Source organism: Peromyscus maniculatus, chromosome 6 (assembly GCF_049852395.1).
Source record: "Peromyscus maniculatus bairdii isolate BWxNUB_F1_BW_parent chromosome 6, HU_Pman_BW_mat_3.1, whole genome shotgun sequence".
NCBI classification, from domain to species: domain Eukaryota; kingdom Metazoa; phylum Chordata; class Mammalia; order Rodentia; family Cricetidae; genus Peromyscus; species Peromyscus maniculatus.
Genome location: NC_134857.1, coordinates 113442129 through 113458020, shown reverse-complemented (window position 1 = coordinate 113458020; position 15892 = coordinate 113442129). Strand labels below are relative to the sequence as shown.

At 40.9% G+C, this 15892-nt stretch overlaps 1 long non-coding RNA gene across 4 annotated transcripts in view; it reads left to right on the top strand.

The window, feature by feature from the left end:
- Window positions 1-9279: 9279 nt before the first annotated feature.
- The window catches only part of LOC107400817 (uncharacterized), a 47007-nt gene continuing 40394 nt past the window's right edge, over window positions 9280-15892 (top strand). For all 4 annotated transcript variants that reach the window (XR_013052380.1, XR_013052379.1, XR_013052378.1 and 1 more), the window contains exon 1: window positions 9280-9424. This is a non-coding gene — a long non-coding RNA (uncharacterized LOC107400817). The remainder of the gene's footprint in view (window positions 9425-15892) is intronic.

Below are 15892 nucleotides of genomic sequence, written 5' to 3'. Positions count from 1 at the left end.
AAACATGAAGCCACCAAGCAACAGGTAACCAGAGAAGCTGTTACTCAGGATTGCCTAATGACCTTCACTAAGACGCACAGTCTAATAAACAGAACTTCACATATCATTATGTAAACTAAAACCAAATGCCTTAGTGGATATATGTAAAATATTTAAGTAAATAAAATATAAAGGACAGAGATAGAATTCAGTTCTTCAATGTTTTTCAGAAACTACAGCCTAATGGTATTTTTCAAGAGAAAGACCTCTATGAACGTGGCAGGATATTATTACGGTGAAACTACTTTTATTCCCTTCTCTGGTGTATCACCCTTTGACTCCTGCAGGCTGCTTTTTTCTCCGACTCCACCGACCTCCACTTGAATGAGACTAAAGAGTGATCTGATTTCATTTCTCAGGTTGATTGACTTACTAATGACTGTGGCAGCTGCTGATGGCCTGGGTCAGGCTGACCTGCTCTGCGGTCTGCAAATCTATTATGATGATAATATCTCCTAGAACTGCACGAGGGATGGCTAGGTGTCTGGAAGAATGTCAGATGCAGTCTGAGTTCTCAAGGAGGCTGGTTGTTTTCTAACACCCCTTCTGAACTCTGCGAGTGGGAATGCTGTATATTTAAATGCATCTGCTATACAACTGCTGAGTTCAGAGTACTCTCGGAGGGCTGGGTAATCACACAGATGGCGTGCTTCACGACCAAAACCACTTGCTGTAGATGCCACGTTCAGAGAGAACATGTAAATACTTGGCATGGTTGTGGGAGTTTTCAGAGGTGTTAGATTCATTTACAAAGTTACAGCTTTCATGGTGACAGCTTCTCATTTGGGGCTAGCAGGATTAATTCTTGCTTTCTTATTTTTACTCTTGACATTCCAGAAATTGCCACACAACTTCCTGATCTAACTTGAGTTTGGAGTTGTGTTTTTCCTATTCTCCCCTTGCTTCAAAAGGGAGGGGGTGCTGCTGTACTAACAGGGGTGCAGAAGCAGAAGGCCTGAGTGACCAAGGGAAGCTTGTATGACCGCATGTGTGCAGTGGAGTTGCCAGGCCTATATTTGTGTGCCTTCCCATGATTCAGTTAATGCCAGTGGCTAACAGCATTTATTTTCTCATTCCAAATTTACTATAGAAGCAATAAGTACTAAGTGTATTTCCTCTAAATTTTCACTTATTTGTTAAATAGATTAATTAAGGACTTACTAAGTATAAAATATAGTCATTCTCTGGGTCATTCTACAGGATTTAAGCCTCCCAGCAGGATCTAAGTAATCAAGTTGTGGAAGGGTATGGTTAAAAAAGTCTAGAAAAAGACAAAACCTGGGACATACCAGGACAAGACAAGGCAAGGGGTCTGGGGTAAATGATGGACAGGCCAGATGAGGTGTAACCAGACAGGAGCATACTGAATAGAACAGCATGGAGCTTGGTGGCAGGGAGAGATTAAATGACACAGTTACCCTCCTGAGGATTCGAGACAATCTAATATGCCATCACACAGGGAAATAACCAAATAGAGGCCGAAGCAGTACTGCCTGGAAATATAGAGGACCGGGGGAACGGTGGTATGGGTGTGCAAGTTCAGGTTTGGTGGTGAAAACAGCACTTATTGGCTTTTACAGAATGCCTATAACAGTAGCAACCCAGAGAAAATGGGGGTATGTAGATGTAACCAACTGTCTTATTAAATAGGAAATTGGGCACCATCCATTTTCAGGGCTAGTTGATCCGGCAGGTGAGTTGTTACACACTCCTTGGCGGCCGACTGCCGGCAACAGCCGGATATGGGCCCGACGCTCCAGCGCCAGGTATACAAGAGATAAGCCAAAGATTCCAAAGTTTACAATGTAAGAAGTAACTACTGGTGCACACAGCCAGTCCAACACAGGAGCTGAATAAATGAATGAAGGGGACATCTGGCTGCTGCTATAACATTTAAACTTCTAGAATATGCTTTAGGCCTATAGCATAATTCCCCAGATTATTTGTGATGAAAAAATTAGGGTTTATAATCAAACAGAAACAGTAACATAAGAAACCAAATTATAAGGAAGCGATGCTAGAAAGCCAAAAGCGGAAGGGGGAGGGGAACAGTGTAAGTTGTTAGAAAACTGACATGCGGGATAAAACCAGTGTAGGCTTTATCATTGCCATTTTAATTTTTTCTGTAAATATTTTCATATGTTTTCTTTATATATTTCTTTAAACAAAAGAAATGCTTTGTTTCTTCTCTTTAGTGTATTATATAGAAAAAATACTAAGAAAAAGAAAGTAATTATAAATAATTTTCAGGTGTTTAGTACAATTTTCTGAAATATCAAAAAGACCAGAAAACTTCTAGAAGTAAATTACTTCTGATGATTGTTTTCTGTTATTTACCTGACAGCTACTTAAAGAGTAAAAATGCTAGTTGAATCTTTTAATATGCTTAATATGAGTGCTGGAGGCAGGCAACAGAATGCCCAGACCCCCGCCTCCCCCCACCCCTGTCCTTACTCTTCATCATGGCCTGTTGGTTCGGGCCGCTACCAAAGGCTGGCTCTTCTTCATATTTGTAGTGTATAAGAACATGAGGTATGTGTGACTCTCCCTTTGATCAGAAAAATAAATTATTTCTAGACTGATCCTCCCTACTCTCCTCAATATGCATACCCTACTTTTCACTGATCAAAGATAACCAGCATTTCCCATCTTTTGGGAAGACTCACACTTCACTTTCTCTACAAACTTTTTACCCAGTCCCTAAGCATTCCCAGTTCTCTTTACCCTGACTCTATTTCATTGAAACACCCCATAAACAAGGAGTACCCCCACAGGCCACTTGCAGTCACAGAATTTGCTCCTTTCTTCCTCTGTACAGGCAGCCCACAGACCAGATACAATCCGCTGCCTATCATTACAATTGTGTTGGCACACAGACATGATGATTCATTTATATGCTGTTTATGGATGCTTCCAGCCTTGCTTAGGCAAAGGCCATGGGAACTGCAAAGCCCAAATTTACGTTACTATCTGGCGCTTTATGGTGAAAACTTTGTCAGCTCTGGAGCTACATGTATTTTCATTTCCTAAGAATGACTCTCTGGCTTGCATTTGTGTCACACATACACATACACAAGATGGACAGCAAGTCACAGGACTCACAGGGTAAGACACTCTGGCAAAGTAAGTAAGTAACATTAAGGTGATGGTGTCTCAGTGCTGTTTATTGAATGAATCCAACAATAACTGAGGATTTATCTAAAGCAAAATGCCCTAGGACATAGAGTACGGATTCAGCACCCACTTCCTGTTTTCCAACCACCCTGTGCCTCAGTTCTCTCCTCCATGAAATAGAAATAACAGGACTTAATGAAATGTGCCAAGAACATTGTTCGGCACATAGCAACTCCTTTAAAAAGTACTATCTATGAGGAAAATGCACCAAGAGACTCCATTTAAATATGTTGTTTCCGTCTTCCTTTCTTTATGGCATATCTTTGGACCTATTCTATAAAAAAGAATCAGTTTCTACCATTTTCTGCTAACTCCAAACCAAACTTGCCATAAAAAGAGATTTGAGGTAGATGCCGCAGGGATCTCCAAGGAAGTGACCAACCGATATCAGAATATACTAGTATGCAATGGAGTAGGGTGTGGGGACACCAAAAGTCACAAGATCAACACAACAGGATTGAACTCTGCTTCCCCTGATGAGAAAGGGCCTTACCTCAGACATGAGGTGAATGGCAGCAGAGCTCTGTGGAACTGTCAACTAATGAAGTGGTGAGAAATTAGCAGTGCCTGTAATTTGCACACTAATTCTCCCTTAATGCCACCTGGGGGCTTCCTGCTGGCAGAGGCAGCCGAGGAAGAGAGGAGAGTGGTGTGGTCCAGCCAGCAGCCAGCCTGCGCTGCTATTCTTCCCTCGCCGAGCAATACAAGCAGCCCCGCTTGTCTCCATTCACTGTGCTGGGAGCAGTTGGCAGGCTTCCCCCAGAGCGTGGGCAGGCCCAGCAGAATGAGGACAATGAAAGGAATTCTAAAAGGCTCCTACCTTCTCTCCCTTTCTTCACACACTCCCTCTGGAGAAGTTGACTCAGCAGGCACCCCGCCTCTACCCTTTCCCTCACCCTTGCCACCCCAGTCTCCAAGGACCAGTCCAAGGTGCTATAATCAAGGTTCTTCCTGAAATGCAGCTCCGAGATAGGGAGATAGGATACATGGTACCCCGCAGCTGCTATCACCACACTTATCACCATGATTTTTAAGCCTTTTTTTAATAAACCTTCTAAAGCTGAAACACATATCCCTGCAGCTTGAGTGTAGCTCTGTATAATGCCTCCCCTTGTACATTCTCCACTTACGGAAGAAGTAACAGTTCTCACCCCAAAGACACACTGGGGAATGTAGAAAAGGACTGTCCCTGTGGTCTGGCATCTTTCCAGCAAGAGGCCAAGTCAGCTGAGGGAAGGACAGGCGTATGCGGACAGCTGCCTCTTACGTTGCAAGCGTAGATCTCCCCGGACATTCTGGACTGCCAAAGGAATGATGCTGCCTGCACCCCTCCACGTGCACATCATACGCTAAGGCTGATTTTAAGATCATTAGAAAAGGAAAGAATGTTCCAGTCTTCTCGGTTTCTCTGGGGTCACAGTGTAATTGTGCAGCAGGAGAAACCAGGCCCCAGAGATGGCGTGACAGTCACTTCTCATTACCTCCCACTTGGTTCATTACGTCTGTAGACAGCAATTGCCAGCGTGTGGATACTTCCATTATACGGAAGGGTGTAATGTGCTCTAGACCCTGCACAGATTCCAAATGGGGAGAAGGCTATTTATTCCAGGCACATACCTATCTTATTTCCACAGGAATGGAATGCGACATAAGGGATAGATTAGTGGTAATCAATATGGGAGAATCAGGGGGGCATGAGCACTTGCACCCAGTGAAATATTTATGTGTGTGCATCCCACTAATTCACAAGGCTTCATACAGAAGACAGAATCCTCACAAACCTGCCAAATTTTGCTTTAGCAAGCAGCCTTGTTCAGGTGAACTACATGTAGGGTGCTTTGTGTAGTATTCTGGATTGTGCACGCACACACACACACAAACAGAGAGAGAGAGAGGAGAGAGAGAGAGAGAGAGAGAGAGAGAGAGAGAGAGAGAGAGAGAGAGAGAGAGAGAGATCTTTCTCATTTACAATGATGCATGCCAGGAATTGTGACATACAGAAATATTATTTTATATTTTTCCTAGGGAATATGGAGGTCCTAGTTATAGTATTAGCTGGAGGGAAATTAATAAGATAGACAACAGAATTATAGGGAGCTAAAGTAAGGGTTAGCTATAATAGGCTTTTTCTTTAAAGACAAAAACAAAGCAAAGAATTTCTTTGCCAAAAGGAAGAGGAAGCTGAAGCACTGCCCACATAGGGTGTTCAAGATGCTGCCTACAGCACCCCACTCCTGGAGATTGAGAATGACGTCAGCCTTTTAAAGGTTCTGGAAATTACTGTTACCAAAGCAATCTTACTGAGTGTTACTTTAATTAACTAATGGAGCACTTTCATACAAACTTCCTGTGAAACCTTGGTACCAGAGTAGGGAAAGTCCTGTTCGACTCCACCCCATCTTTTTAGGGAGTTTCATACACACTGCTCATTCTGGAACTTCGGCATGCATTCAAACCACCAGGTGAACCCCTCCTTAGTAACCATGAGGAGGTAGATAGAGCTTGGGAACCAGATTACTTAACAAGCACATGTGATGGAGGAGGCTCACAGTTCACGCGGGGAAACACAAAACCACACACTGAGTTCTTTGTCCGACCTCACTAGAAGCTGAACCACACAGTTATCAAGTCAGCTTGACGGTTATGGGTTGGAAGTCTACAGGTTTGACTCTAGATGTCGGCCAAATTCACCATTAATTGAAAGGGCTTCTTACGAAAACGAAAGCTTGCCTGCGAATGTACAGCTGATGCTCCATTCATCTTCATGCCTGGCTTTAAAGGTTTATCTCTTCTGCTCTTTCATCTGCTCATTTGCTTCATCGATTCAGCTTTAATTCATTTACTCGTTCAACAATCCTTTACAAAGTATTTTGGAAGTGTCTGATACAGGAGGAAATGCTAGAAGAATCAATGCATGAGAGCACAAGAATCATCCCCCTTACAGGCTTACATGCTAGTGAGGTGGACACCAACAACAAAACAATATCAATGTAGTGAATAGTTAAATACTAAGTTAGAGTTGGTAAGTGTCATGGGGAAAACAGAGCAGGCTAGGAGAGAGGAAGAGCGTGGGTGGGCAGAGGACAAAAAGAAGATTTCAATTTTACCAGGGGTAATGGGGCTATGATGTGATGCAAAGTGACCACTGAATATTGTCTTGTAACAAGGAAGGAGAGTGGTCCCTTAGGTATGCGGAGTGTGAGTCCAGGCATATAAAGAAAGCCAGTGTAAGGAACCTACCCACCCCCTAAGGACCAGAAAAGAGGCAGAGGCAGGTATGTGTGGGTGTGGGGGAAGGGGTAGAGTAGACGGGAAAGCAGAGGGAATGCCATCATACAGGCAACAAGAAACAATCTGTCAGGGCTTTGGTGTTGCAGCATTTAGAGCAGAGAAATGATATTACCTAGCAACATTTCTCAGTCATTTAGATATATTCTGATTTTATTAAGCATAGATTGGGTTATAGAGTATACACCAGACACTGGGCATGGTATCACATCTGCAAAGATGAGCTGAACAGAATCCCTGGGCCTCTGGACCTACCCACCAGAGATCAGTACGTGGACATGCCAAGACTATGGTACTTGACCCTTGTATGCTCAAACTTCTGCTCAGTGTTCACTGTGGGACCTTACCTTCCACATACTGTAGGCAACTAGAGAAGAACAACCTGGGGAGAGATCAGTCAGCATCCAGGGTATTTGGCTCTACCCTGAGCAGACTGTGTGGCCCCTGGCAAGATATCAGCCCGCTCTCTTCTTGGCTTCTCCATCTGTTTACACAATTTCCCACAGAAGTATGTTTTTAGGTCTGATAAGATAGCCAGCACTGGGAGCTGCAGGGTGTAATGGAAAACTGACAATTTAAATTTTCCCTCAAATTATCATACTCTAAAATAAATAGAGTTGGGTAGGTTCTCCAGTATTCAATCTGGCAGCCTTGCCTCAGCTGAAGACAAGTCTACAAGTTGGCAGACCAGAAGCGAGGAAAAAAAAAAACTATCTTAGTTCCTGAAGATAAAACCTGCAAGTTATCAACAACTGAGATTCAGAGAGAGGGTCTTCTGGGGAAAAGCCATTCATTCACAGCAACAGTCTCGGTTTACAACTTGAACTTCTTTGCCTCCTGCTCAGTTCCGTTAAGGAAGGATATAAAAAGTTACATCTAACTTCAGCCTCAAGTACAATTCCGAATGATCAGGTGTGGCTTGCTCGCCTCACCTGTCTGTCAGCAATAGATGCTGAAAAGGTCAGACTTCCATTCAGAAGAAACAGGAAATGAAATGAAAGATTTCAAGGAACATGGTTTGATAATGCAGAATTGCTGTCAGAGCCATGCAGCCTTTAGTGTGCATATGCAGCCTTGACACAGAGCAATATCGTGTGTGTCAAATGCCTGTGATGTAATCTTGCCGAAATGGGGGGTTGGGTAAGTCAGGGGTTCAGCAGACAAATGGGTAAAGAGAAATGCAATATAACATTAGTTCAGCCTGGGGTCTGTACTGGAGCTGGGCCACTCCAGATCTTCTTTTGTCTTCATTAATGGTTCCTCTAAATACCATGTCTTCGTATCAGCCACAGCAGCAAGATTTACAACATACTAATTAAATAGCAAGATGCCTAGCTAAGCAATTCTGTGTCTGAGTATGTAATTATAGTCTTAGAGTTTTCTCTCTCTCTTTTTCTTCTTTTACTTTTTCTTCTGCCAGATTTTTACTAGTGAGCAAGGGGAGTATTCATAGCATATAAAAATCTCATGTGGCTGAACCATGATTAATTTTACTTAAGCAGTAAGGGATAAGTTAAGGCTCCCATCCTTGTCCATGGTTATACTGTCTCTATCAATCATTTGCTCAAGGCAAGTTTACAAGGAGCAAAGCCTCTAGTTCATGAAAGACAACTCTAGGCTGTAGCTGGATGCAGTTTCTTTGTACCACTGTTGAGCAGCTTTCTGTTGATCTATTTTTGGTTTTCTTACAATGCTAGAGCTCTAACTTATGACTTCCACGTGGAAAGTAAAGGTTGTAGCACTGCACTCTATCCATACACGCAATTAAGTTCTTTAATTAAAAATGAAATTAATTGTCTATCTAGAGACTCTGGAACTTCAGCTTATGTTAAACATGTTGTCGCACCTGCCCTATAATCCCCCAGCCTCAAGCAATCCAAACACTTTCTCAGCTCCTGTTTCCATGGATAGAGGGAAATCGCAGAATCCCACTTCCTGGAACTCTGACGCATCTACGTTCTCTGACACCAGCTTAGCCCCTGTGCTGTGGGCAGCCCTATTATCTTCTTCTCTCAGTGAGCTCGATTTCACCTTTCACTTGTAGCTGCTCCATGCTATTGAAATGCAGTACAATCCCCTTAATGTAGACTAAGACCTTGCTCATACATCACAGACAAAGTAGAGGCCTTGCCTTCCCTACCATCTATGAACTGCTCCATGAGAGTACCTGGTTCTCCATCCCTTTCTCCTAAGGCAGGGAAGAGTTACTTCTTTCAGTGCCAAAGTCAAACCTGTCGAGAGTAGTGGCCACCATCTCCCCCAGGGGTCTTCTGGGATCTCCTTACAGTAATCACTTCCCCTCAGACTTGGGTATTTTTAAGTCACTACTCTCTGCATGCAAGCCCCTACCTTTTTGGTCAACGCATTTTTCTCAACTTTTGACTTATCACCCCTCACACAAAGAAACACACAGCTCTTGAATCACTTTAGCTTCTTATTCAGACTGCAAATTGCCTTGTAAAAATAATTATGTTTACATGACAGTTCTCAACTGGTCCAGCAGTTGTTAACTGTCATCCAGGTCTCTTGAGAATCAGATTAAAATACTAATGGACTTTCTCTCTGGATTCAAGCACTTACACACACACACACACACACACACACACACACACACACACACACACACACACACAACCACGCTGCTACAAACAAATTCCTAGTTGCTCCTGTTGGCCAGCGTGTCCAGATCTACCCATCTCCAGGCACACTGGAGAATTACGCTTCTGTGATGACTTAAGGTAAGTAACTGCTTTGGCCAATGAAATGTGAGTTCAAGTGACGTCGCCACGTGTGCAAGCTTTAAGAGCCTGCACTCAGTTTGCCATGCTTTCTGGTTTCACTCTGTCACTAAAACTGCTCAGTCAGCATGGATCCTGGAGTGCTGTGGATGGAGCACCAAACCAGCTTGAGACAAACCTGAACAGTGAGTGGCAAATCCTGCTGTGTAGAGGGGCTGAGCTGGGGAGGGTCTCGTACTACATGATACCCTTAGCTGTCCTGTTCAATAGCGAGATACTGTTAGACATGCGTAATCCAATTTAGAACAATGCTTCCCACGAGAGCTGACACGTTCCCTTACTACGCTCTTCTCTCATATCATTCCTCTCCATTTTCTGTTCCCTTTACGTGGGAGGCTTGCAGGTGCTTCTTTCTCTCAGTGATTTCCTCTACAGCTCTCACTTCCTGTTTTACCTCCTTAGAAAGGCCCTGCTTTTCTTCATTTCTCCCCCTGTTCCAGCCCCAAATGGTACCCACCACATTACCCATTCCCTTCTCTTACAAAATTCGTCACAAGCAATGATCATATTTACTTTGTATCTCTCCGTTTCTGAATTCATCACAATGATTCACAGATAACAGTTGTCAGGCAACTTTAACCAAGTGTGAACTTTAAGGAATTCTTTTGAAACATGGTGTGTCTCCTATTAAATATGATAAAGTGAAACTGGGAATGTTCTGTGGCATGGCATGCCCCATTTTATGGTTTCCTAAATTAATCGGAGGCTCTAACTACAAATATCAGACCAATGTCCAAAAATTTGGCTGCACATCAAGAACCAACCACTGAACCTTGGTAGTCACCCTGTGGCCAGTAGGAGGTCAACTTGACCTTTTGGGTTCTTTTCAGATAGTTGTGGTCAATGAAACTAACAACCTTTGTCCCCGACCCAGTTAACCAGAGGGTTTTGTAATTTACTGGCATACAGTTTTGCTTCATTTGTGTATTTTTCTTTTTGTTTTACTTAGCATGTACACCAAGTAGTCTTGATAGCTACAATAAGAATGAGTCTTGAAGCCTCGAGAGCATTGAGTATTTATGTTCTCCATGTCAACTTGTGTCAGAGTAAGTCATCAGTTCATATTTGTTCAATGGATGGACACATTCAGTATCATAAAATTAGAGAACATTTGTTTAACTTGGTAGTAGAAGAAGATCTACCACCCTGTTTTAATACAGTTTAAGTAATAATATGGGGCTTAATGTCTCCCAAATTGGAGATGCAAACATGTGTGCACATTTAGTTTATAACTAATTGCATTGTCTCAAAGACAACTATTCCAATTTCAAAAACAAGTTTAGTGTAATTTCTCCCACATATAAAATAACCTGTCTATGGTTTAAAAAAAAATGCACGCATGTGGTGTACCTACACACATGTAGGTAAAACATTCATTCATACCCCTAAAATTTCTTAAAATTTTAAAAATTATTTTTTTTAATTCAGAAGCAACTTAAAATCAATATACAAGCTTCCTATTTTCATTGTTACTGTAAATAAATGAGGATCTTTAGATTTATTTGTTTGTTTTTATTTTTAGTTAGATGTATGTGTATCACTATATGAGTACCACATGACTGCAGGACCCCAGAAAATGGTATTGGATCTCCTGGAACCTGAGTTACACATGATTTTGAACCCTTGTATGGGTGATGGTGCTCCAACACTTGCTATCTGTAGGAATAGCAAGTGTTCTTAGTTGCTAGGGTATCTCTCCATCCCATAAATAAAATCTTTTCACAAACCTAAAGAAATTCAGATGTTGTAACAATGTCTTCTATGATACGAGATTCTGAAAAAAATATTCATTATAAATTTATATCAAGTCAGAGACTCAATATTGTAAGGAAAGAACATTGGGAACTTCTGGATCAGTTATCAGACCAGGCTGATTTTAAGGGGTAGGGTATAGCTTGGTGGTAGCATACACGAGGCACTGGCTTCAGTCTCTAGGACCACAGCAATAAAATGGAATAACACAAATGGAAGCGTTCACAAAAACAATGAGAAAAAACATCAAAAAACTGCTAAGAAGTAACCTTGCTTTAGAAATGAGAATCAACTTAGTTTTGACTTTTGTGAACTGTTTTGATTTTCCTTAGATTTCCTAGGTAGCAGTGTACATCACTGACTAGTATCTGTTTGAATTTTTGGTGTGTGTGTGTGTGTGTGTGTGTGTGTGTGTGTGTGTGTGTGTGTGTGTCTCGTTGTTGTTGTTGTTGTTGTTGTTGTTGTTTTTGCTTTTTTTTTTCCAGGCAGTGTCTTATGTAACCCAGGCTGGCCTTGAACTTACTATGTAGTCAAGGATGATTTTGAAGTCTAGATCCTCCTGCCTCTACCTCCTGAGTGCTGGAATTATAGGTGTACATTCCCACAATGTCAGGCTCTAGCTATTATCTCTTAAAACATGAAACATATTCTGTAATCCTATCTCTTATTCTATGTTAATGTAATGTGAATTACAGCTAAGATTTTCTGCTTATTTTATGTGAAACTCCATATAGGTCATTTAAAAATAGCACAGGTGTTTCAGGTTCATGCCAAATGCTCCTGACTACTTGTTTTCTCTCAATTTGAAAAGGAAATTATGAATTGGTATCCAATTTTAATGTAATTTAAGTAATAAGACAGCTTTTTATGTTTACAAAGTTGGGCAAGCAAATGTGTATGTATATGCATTCATACAAGGTAGAAAGATTTCAATTTCTTATTATTATTTTATGTGTTAAGGGTGTTTTGAATACATGTATGCCTGTATACCATGTGCATGCCTGGTGCCCATGGAGATCAGAAAAAGATGTCAGCTCCCCTGTAATCAGTTACAGGTGGTTTCAACGACCTTGTAGGTATTGGAAATTGAAGCTGGGTCCTCTGGAAGAACAGCCAGTGCTCTTAACAACTCAGCCATATTTCCAGCCCAGGTAGAAAGATTTTAAAAAGGTTTTTTACATACTGAGAGTGGTGGTACATACCTGTCATCTCAGCATTTAAGAGGCAGAAATGGGAGGATCAGGAGTTGAAGGTCATCCATAAGGCAAGCCTGGGCTTCATGAGACCCTGTCTCCAAAAAAGCAAGAATAAATTATTTTGCATAAAAGTCATTTCTCAACTCATCACTACAGCATAGACTTCAAACAAAAATTACAAAAGAAATTCTTTTCTGTTCTACTAAGGAATTTCTGCCAATATGTAACTTCAACAGAATTGTTGCTATAGTAATGTAAAGGGGATAAACACTGAATTGTGCTATCAAAACTTGCTACTGAAATATGGCAGTATTAAAGCCTTTGTTTAATAATCCAAACTCTATGTATTTATTTTGTACTGTATGTCCTCTAAAATGAGGACTCACGTAAGGACATCCTTTAATGCTAAAAATGATTCGTGTAAATGTGAATATCATAGCAAGAACCCTAGGTTAGAAAGCCAAGTGGTGCTAAGAATGTTGCTTTATACAAAAGCAGTAAACATTAATGAACAACGGGCTCAAATGCTGCTGCCAATTACTTTCCTTCACTTAATACAAAATTCCACTGTATAAAACAAAAGCCAGCTGAATTTCCTACATGAGATTCACACACGCTTTGACTCACTAGAGTGACTACTTCTTCAGGTTCCTACATGCCTTTCATTTAACTTTGCCAAAGAGCTTATTCTGAAATACTGCTCTCTGACAGCATTTAGGTGATGCAAACATCTATGTTTATTAGAAAAAAATCATAGGATGAATCTCTTTAAAGCATTTGGCTCTACTTTGGCTTGTTTGGCATTAGACCTAGAATCTTGTGTTGCTAACAAGGCATCTGGTAAATGTGAAGGTAACTATTAAACTCTGGTTACATTTGATCTTGCCAATTATGTTTTATAAGACAGAAAAAGGTCTATCAGTCAACTTAAAGATTATAGTTTTAGGGAGACATTATTTTAGAAGATGGGTACTACCTGTACTTCTGAAAATAGAACTTTGTTTTTAAATATGTGACTCTCTATACCCATTTACTTTGCAAAGCTTCACTCCTGGTTGACAATATTATCAAAGCAATCAGCTGAAGATTGAATGAGGAGGGATGATGCTGTAGTTTGGACCTTAACTGTCCCTCAAGGGCTTATCTGTTAAAGTTTAGTCCAGGATGGCAGTGTTGGGAGGAACTGTAAACTTTAGAACTCTTTAACTCAGGTAAGTGAGCAGGAGGTCTTCAAAGCATGAGCAGTATGTCCTTGAAGGGGACTGTGGTTCCCTTGGCCCTGTTCTCTTTCATTTTAACTTCCTTGTCTCTGACCAGTTTCACTCTAGTATATGCTTTTACCATATTCTATTGCCTTGCCATGGGCCCTAAAGTCATGTGGTCAGTAAGCCATCAACTGACACCTTCAATACTATGAGCTGTAATAAACATTTACTCTCCAGTGTTTGTCATAGTAACAGAAAGCTAGCTGAGAGAGAGAGAGAGAGAGAGAGAGAGAGAGAGAGAGAGAGAGAGAGAGAGAGAGAGAGAAGAGAGGAGAGAAGAGAGAAGAGAGAAGAGAAATGAAAGTAGGTAGGGAGTTGAAGAGAATTTATAGAATATATCATATCATATCTCTACAACTTCATCCCTCATAGTAAATATTCTGATATGTCAACAAGCCTCTGTGTATATGTGTGTGTGTGTGTGTGTGTGTGTGTGTGTGTGTGTGTGTGTGTGTGGTGTCTATGTGTGAGCATGCACATGCACATATATGTGTGCAGATATGTTCAGCAATGGTATAGTAAAGGCCACAGGTTTACATCAAGATGTCTTCCTCATCCCCTGTGGTTGTCTGCCTTTTGTTTTTGTTTTTGTTTTTGTTTTTGTTCTTGAAACAAGGTTTGCTCACTGAACTTGGAACCCACTGTGTTCACCAGAGTAACTGGTCAGCAAACCCTAGGATCTACTTGACTCTTCCTCCTAGAATTACAGAGTGCTCAGGATTCAAACTCAGGTCCTCGTGGGTTACATCATAAGCACTTAACTCACTAAGCCATCTCCCCAGCCCTAAGCTGAATATTGTTATGTTTTATCAAGACTGTAGTCAATATTACATCTAAATTAGTATTTCAGTTAAGGCAGATTTTCATATTCAGTTTGAAGAAGTAGAAGAGCATGAGTCATAGCATTGGGTAAGCAAGGGTTTAAGGCCAGCTTCCAACATTTATTCTTGATCTTGGTCAAGATTTAATAATTTTGACTATTTTTCCATCCATAAAATTAAAAGATGTTTATCACAAATGATCTGAATGTTACACGAATCCTAAATTGAAATTATCTTTATAAATCACAGCAAATACACTCAGTTTTAAAATCTAATAAGCACTTAGTTCTTACTTGACTTCTTTGCAACATTTGGCTCTAACATTTCATAATTTTTTGAAGAATTATCTCATTTTGGTTTAGTGTTTTATCTCTTTCTGATATTTTTATTCTTTCTAGCTGCTAACTGCTACTCTTTTCTCATGGATTCCACTCTGATTTTTTTGTTGGTTTTTTGTTTGTTTTTGTGGGGTTTTGTTTGTTTTTTTATGGGTATGATCGTTTTGCCTACATGTATGCCTATGTAGCACATCCATGCCAAGTGCCCACAAAGGCCAGAAGAGGGCAATACATTACCCAGCACTGGAGTTAAAGACAGGTGTGAGCTGCCATATGAAAACTGGAAAATAAGCCAGGGCACTCTGGAAGAACAGCCAGTTAACAACTTAACAAGTCAGCCATCTCTCTACCTACTTCAGTGTTAATTGGATGAATTATGGGATCTTCTCCCTCAATATTGTCTTTTTAATTTTTTAATCTACTCTCCCTCCTTGTGCATGGCTTCAATCATATATTTGAATATATGTATTTGAATATAGATAGATAGATAGATGGATGGATGGATGGATGGATGGATGGATGGATAGATAGGTAGATGGATGGATGGATGGATGGATGGGTGGGTGGGTGGGTGGGTGGATGAATGGATGGATGGATGGATGGATGGATGGATGGATGGATGGATGGATGGATGGATAGATAGATAGATAGATAGATAGATAGATAGATAGATAGATAGATAGATAGATAGATAGATGTCTCATTTCCAAACTTTTGTCCCTTGCTTCTAGGCTGCATGTTGCTCTGCTCTGTTGAACAACTGGACTTCATTGTTCTGCCATCCAAACTTTTCACCCTCATTAAGATATAACTCTAGAATGTCCCAGACTCCTTCTTGATCATTCTGCTCACACATACCATCAGTTGAACAGGCCATGTTGACCCTATACCCATTCTTTTTATTTGTGCCAGTGCTTTGGTTAGTCTCATGTGTGATTTGATGGAATAGCTCCTGTGCTATTTAGAAAGTGTGTGTTATATAGAAGGAGGAGGAGGAAAAGGAGAGGGAGGAGGAGAAGGAGGAGGAAGCAGAGGAGGAGGAGAAGGAGAATCGGAGAATCACTAATCCACAATTTGGGAATACTTGTGAAGTCCTCTATCCTAAGGAGTGAGTGAGTTAAACTTCAACTTTCCCCTGGGAATAATCTCTGGGAAGACCCTTGGATCTTCCTTTTAGAAAATACTTATTATTTATTATTCCCTTTGCCACATGTAAAATAA